The sequence below is a fragment of the Syngnathus scovelli genome, chromosome 21 (assembly GCF_024217435.2).
Source record: "Syngnathus scovelli strain Florida chromosome 21, RoL_Ssco_1.2, whole genome shotgun sequence".
In the NCBI taxonomy this organism is placed as follows: domain Eukaryota; kingdom Metazoa; phylum Chordata; class Actinopteri; order Syngnathiformes; family Syngnathidae; genus Syngnathus; species Syngnathus scovelli.
In genome coordinates, this window is record NC_090867.1 from 8,463,378 (window position 1) to 8,470,183 (window position 6,806).

Below are 6,806 nucleotides of genomic sequence, written 5' to 3' on the forward strand. Positions count from 1 at the left end.
CCCTAGCTCTAACCCTAACCCCAACCCTAACCCTAACCCTAACCTCTAACCCTAACTAGCTCAAACCCTAACCCTAGCTCTAACCCTAACTCTAGCTCTAGCTCAAACCCTAACCCTAGCTCTAACCCTAACCCTAACTCTAGCACTAACCCTAGCACTAACCCTAACCCTAACTAGCTCAAACCCTAACCCTTGCTCTAACCCTAACCCTAACTCTAGCTCTAACTCTAACCCTAGCTCTAACCCTAGCTCTAACCCTAACCCTAGCTCTAACCCTAACCCTAACTCTAGCTCTAACCCTAACCCTAGCTCTAACCCTAACCCAAACTAGCTTAAACCCTAACCCTAACCCTAGCTCTAACCCTAACCCTAGCTCTAACCCTAACTCTAGCCCTAACTCTAACCCTAACTAGCTTAAACCCTAACCCTAGCTCTAACCCTAACCCTAGCTCTAACTCTAGCTCTAACCCTAACCCTAACTCTAGCTCTAACCCTAACCCTAGCTCTAACCCTAACCCTAACTAGCTCTAACCCTAACCCTAGCTCTAACCCTAACCCTAACAAGCTCAAACCCTAACCCTAACCCTAGCTCAAACCCTAACCCTAGCTCTAACCCTAACCCTAGCTCTAACTCTACCTCTAACCCTAACTTTCTCAAACCCTAACCGTAACCCTAGCTATAACTCTTGCTCTAACCCTTGCTCTAACCCTAACTAGCTCTAACCCTAACCCTAACCCTAACTAGTTCAAACTCTAACCCTAGCTCTAACCCTGACCTTAACCCTAACTCTAGCTCTAACCCTAGCTCTAAGACTAACCCTAACTCTAGCTCTAACCCTAGCTCTAACGCTAACTAGCACAAACCCTAACCCTAGCTCTAACCCTAACTCAAACCCTAACCCTAGCTCTAACCCTAACCCTAACTAGCTCTAACCCTACCTCTAACCCTAACTAGCTCTAACCCTAACCCTAACTAGCTCAAACCCTAACCCTAGCTCTAACCCTAGCTCTAACCCTAACCCTAGCTCTAACCCTAACTCTAGCTCTAACCCTAACCCGAGCTCTAACCTTAACTCTAGCACTAACCCTAGCACTAACCCTAACCCTAACTAGCTCAAACCCTAACCCTTGCTCTAACCCTAACCCTAACCCTAACCCTAACCCTAACTCTAGCTCTAACTCTAACCCTAGCTCTAACCCTAGCTCTAACCCTAACCCTAGCTCTAACCCTAACCCTAACTCTAGCTCTAACCCTAACCCTAGCTCTAACCCTAACCCAAACTAGCTTAAACCCTAACCCTAACCCTAGCTCTAACCCTAACCCTAGCTCTAACCCTAACTCTAGCCCTAACTCTAACCCTCACTAGCTTAAACCCTAACCCTAGCTCTAACCCTAACCCTAGCTCTAACTCTAGCTCTAACCCTAGCTCTAACCCTAACCCTAACTCTAGCTCTAACCCAAACCCTAGCTCTAACCCTAACCCTAACTAGCTCTAACCTTAGCTCTAACCCTAACCCTAACAAGCTCAAACCCTAACCCTAACCCTAGCTCAAACCCTAACCCTAGCTCTAACCCTAACCCTAGCTCTAACTCTACCTCTAACCCTAACCTTCTCAAACCCTAACCGTAACCCTAGCTATAACCCTAACTCTTGCTCTAACCCTTGCTCTAACCCTAACTAGCTCTAACCCTAACCCTAACCCTAACTAGTTCAAACTCTAACCCTAGCTCTAACCCTGACCTTAACCCTAACTCTAGCTCTAACCCTAGCTCTAACACTAACCCTAACTCTAGCTCTAACCCTAGCTCTAACCCTAACTAGCACAAACCCTAACCCTAGCTCTAACCCTAACTCAAACCCTAACCCTAGCTCTAACCCTAACCCTAACTAGCTCTAACCCTACCTCTAACCCTAACTAGCTCTAACCCTAACCCTAACTAGCTCAAACCCTAACCCTAGCTCTAACCCTAACCCTAGCTCTAACCCTAACCCTAGCTCTAACCCTAACTCTAGCTCTAACCCTAACCCTAGCTCTAACCTTAACCCTAACCCTAATCCTAACCCTAGCTCTAACCCTAACTCTAGCTCTAACCCTAGCTCTAACCCTAACTCTAGCTCCAACCCTAACCCTAACTAGCTCAAACCCTAACCCCAGCTCTAACCCTAACTCTAGCTCTAACCCTAACCCTAGCTCTAACCCTAACCCTAACTAGCTCTAACCCTAACCCTACCTCTAACCCTAACTAGCTCAAACCCTAACCCTAGCTCTAACCCTAACCCCAGCTCAAACCCTAACTTTAGCCCTAACCCTAGCTCTAACCCTAACTAGCTCTAACCCTAATCCTAACCCTAGCTCTAACCCTAACTCTAGTTCTAACCCTAACTCTAGCTCTAACCCTAGCTCTAACCCTAACTGGCTCAAACCCTAACCCTAACTCTAGCTCTAACCCTAACTAGCTCAAACCCTAACCCTAGCTTTAAAACCTAGTTCGAAACCCTAACCGTGGTTTAAAACCCTAGTCGGAAACCCTAACCCTAGTTTGAAACCTTAATTAGCGATAGCAAGACTCCTTGGAAACCCTAACCCTAGCTCTAGCTCTAACCCTAACCCTAGCTCTAACCCTAACCCTAATCCTAGCTCTAACCCTAACCCTAGCTCTAACCCTAGCTTTGAAAGCCTAGTTACAAACCCTAATCTTAGAATCCCTAAAAGTAGTTGGAAACTTTCGTTGGAAACCCTAACCCTAGCTTTAAAACCTAGTTCGAAACCCTAACCTTGGTTTAAAACCCTAGTCGGAACCCCTAACCCTAGTTTGAAACCTTAATTAGCGATAGCAAGACTCCTTGGAAACCCTAACCCTAGCTCTAGCTCTAACCCTAACCCTAGCTCTAACCCTAACCCTAACCCTAACCCTAGCTCTAACCCTAACTCTAACCCTAGCTCTAACCCTAACCCTAGCTTTGAAAGCCTAGTTACAAACCCTAATCTTAGAAACCCTAAAAGTAGTTGGAAACTTTTGTTGGAAACCCTAACCCTAGCTTTAAAACCTAGTTCGAAACCCTAACCTTGGTTTAAAACCCTAGTCGGAACCCCTAACCCTAGTTTGAAACCTTAATTAGCGATAGCAAGACTCCTTGGAAACCCTAACCCTAGCTCTAGCTCTAACCCTAGCTCTAACCCTAACCCTAATCCTAGCTCTAACCCTAACCCTAGCTCTAACCCTAGCTTTGAAAGCCTAGTTACAAACCCTAATCTTAGAAACCCTAAAAGTAGTTGGAAACTTTTGTTGGAAACCGTAACCCTAGCTTTAAAACCTAGTTCGAAACCCTAACCTTGGTTTAAAACCCTAGTCGGAACCCCTAACCCTAGTTTGAAACCTTAATTAGCGATAGCAAGACTCCTTGGAAACCCTAACCCTAACCCTAGCTCTAACCCTAACTCTAGCTCGAACTCTAACCCTAGCTCTAACCCTAACCCTAGCTCTAACCCTAACCCTAGCTTTGAAAGCCTAGTTACAAACCCTAATCTTAGAAACCCTAAAAGTAGTTGGAAACTTTCGTTGGAAACCCTAACCTCAGCTTTAAAACCTAGTTCGAAACCCTAACCTTGGTTTAAAACCCTAGTCGGAAACCCTAACCCTAGTTTGAAACCTTAATTAGCAATAGCAAGACTCCTTGGAAACCCTAACCCTAACCCTAGCTCTAACCCTAGCTTTGAAAGTCTAGTTACAAACCCTAATCTTAGAAACCCTAAAAGTAGTTGGAAACTTTTGTTGGAAACCCTAACCCTAGCTTTAAAACCTAGTTCGAAACCCTAACCTTGGTTTAAAACCCTAGTCGGAACCCCTAACCCTAGTTTGAAACCTTAATTAGCGATAGCAAGACTCCTTGGAAACCCTAACCCTAGCTCTAGCTCTAACCCTAACCCTAGCTCTAACCCTAACCCTAACCCTAACCCTAGCTCTAACCCTAACTCTAACCCTAGCTCTAACCCTAACCCTAGCTTTGAAAGCCTAGTTACAAACCCTAATCTTAGAAACCCTAAAAGTAGTTGGAAACTTTCATTGGAAACCCTAACCCTAGCTTTAAAACCTAGTTCGAAACCCTAACCTTGGTTTAAAACCCTAGTCGGAAACCCTAACCCTAGTTTGAAACCTTAATTAGCGATAGCAAGACTCCTTGGAAACCCTAACCCTAACCCTAGCTCTAACCCTAACCCTAACCCTAGCTCTAACCCTAACTCTAACCCTAGCTCTAACCCTAACCCTAGCTTTGAAAGCCTAGTTACAAACCCTAATCTTAGAAACCCTAAAAGTAGTTGGAAACTTTCGTTGGAAACCCTCACCCTAGCTTTAAAACCTAGTTCGAAACCCTAACCTTGGTTTAAAACCCTAGTCGGAAACCCTAACCCTAGTTTGAAACCTTAATTAGCGATAGCAAGACTCCTTGGAAACCCTAACCCTAGCTCTAGCTCTAACCCTAGCTCTAACCCTAACCCTAATCCTAGCTCTAACCCTAACCCTAGCTCTAACCCTAGCTTTGAAAGCCTAGTTACAAACCCTAATCTTAGAAACCCTAAAAGTAGTTGGAAACTTTTGTTGGAAACCCTAACCCTAGCTTTAAAACCTAGTTCGAAACCCTAACCTTGGTTTAAAACCCTAGTCGGAACCCCTAACCCTAGTTTGAAACCTTAATTAGCGATAGCAAGACTCCTTGGAAACCCTAACCCTAACCCTAGCTCTAACCCTAACTCTAGCTCGAACTCTAACCCTAGCTCTAACCCTAACCCTAATCCTAGCTCTAACCCTAACCCTAGCTCTAACCCTAGCTTTGAAAGCCTAGTTACAAACCCTAATCTTAGAATCCCTAAAAGTAGTTGGAAACTTTCGTTGGAAACCCTAACCCTAGCTTTAAAACCTAGTTCGAAACCCTAACCTTGGTTTAAAACCCTAGTCGGAACCCCTAACCCTAGTTTGAAACCTTAATTAGCGATAGCAAGACTCCTTGGAAACCCTAACCCTAGCTCTAGCTCTAACCCTAACCCTAGCTCTAACCCTAACCCTAATCCTAGCTCTAACCCTAACCCTAGCTCTAACCCTAGCTTTGAAAGCCTAGTTACAAACCCTAATCTTAGAATCCCTAAAAGTAGTTGGAAACTTTCGTTGGAAACCCTAACCCTAGCTTTAAAACCTAGTTCGAAACCCTAACCTTGGTTTAAAACCCTAGTCGGAACCCCTAACCCTAGTTTGAAACCTTAATTAGCGATAGCAAGACTCCTTGGAAACCCTAACCCTAGCTCTAGCTCTAACCCTAACCCTAGCTCTAACCCTAACCCTAATCCTAGCTCTAACCCTAACCCTAGCTCTAACCCTAGCTTTGAAAGCCTAGTTACAAACCCTAATCTTAGAAACCCTAAAAGTAGTTGGAAACTTTTGTTGGAAACCCTAACCCTAGCTTTAAAACCTAGTTCGAAACCCTAACCTTGGTTTAAAACCCTAGTCGGAACCCCTAACCCTAGTTTGAAACCTTAATTAGCGATAGCAAGACTCCTTGGAAACCCTAACCCTAGCTCTAGCTCTAACCCTAACCCTAACCCTAGCTCTAACCCTAACCCTAATCCTAGCTCTAACCCTAACCCTAGCTCTAACCCTAGCTTTGAAAGCCTAGTTACAAACCCTAATCTTAGAAACCCTAAAAGTAGTTGGAAACTTTTGTTGGAAACCCTAACCCTAGCTTTAAAACCTAGTTCGAAACCCTAACCTTGGTTTAAAACCCTAGTCGGAACCCCTAACCCTAGTTTGAAACCTTAATTAGCGATAGCAAGACTCCTTGGAAACCCTAACCCTAGCTCTAGCTCTAACCCTAACCCTAGCTCTAACCCTAACCCTAATCCTAGCTCTATCCCTAACCCTAGTTCTAACCCTAGCTTTGAAAGCCTAGTTACAAACCCTAATCTTAGAAACCCTAAAAGTAGTTGGAAACTTTTGTTGGAAACCCTAACCCTAGCTTTAAAACCTAGTTCGAAACCCTAACCTTGGTTTAAAACCCTAGTCGGAACCCCTAACCCTAGTTTGAAACCTTAATTAGCGATAGCAAGACTCCTTGGAAACCCTAACCCTAACCCTAGCTCTAACCCTAACTCTAGCTCGAACTCTAACCCTAGCTCTAACCCTAACCCTAATCCTAGCTCTAACCCTAACCCTAGCTCTAACCCTAGCTTTGAAAGCCTAGTTACAAACCCTAATCTTAGAAACCCTAAAAGTAGTTGGAAACTTTTGTTGGAAACCCTAACCCTAGCTTTAAAACCTAGTTCGAAACCCTAACCTTGGTTTAAAACCCTAGTCGGAACCCCTAACCCTAGTTTGAAACCTTAATTAGCGATAGCAAGACTCCTTGGAAACCCTAACCCTAACCCTAGCTCTAACCCTAACCCTAGCTCGAACTCTAACCCTAGCTCTAACCCTAACCCTAATCCTAGCTCTAACCCTAACCCTAGCTCTAACCCTAGCTTTGAAAGCCTAGTTACAAACCCTAATCTTAGAAACCCTAAAAGTAGTTGGAAACTTTTGTTGGAAACCCTAACCCTAGCTTTAAAACCTAGTTCGAAACCATAACCTTGGTTTAAAACCCTAGTCGGAAACCCTAACCCTAGTTTGAAACCTTAATTAGCGATAGCAAGACTCCTTGGAAACCCTAATTCTAGTTCTAACTCTAACCCTAACACTAGCTCTAACCCTAACCCTAACTCTAGCTCTATCCCTAACCCTAGCTCTAACCCTAACTCTAGCTCTAACCCTAAGCCTA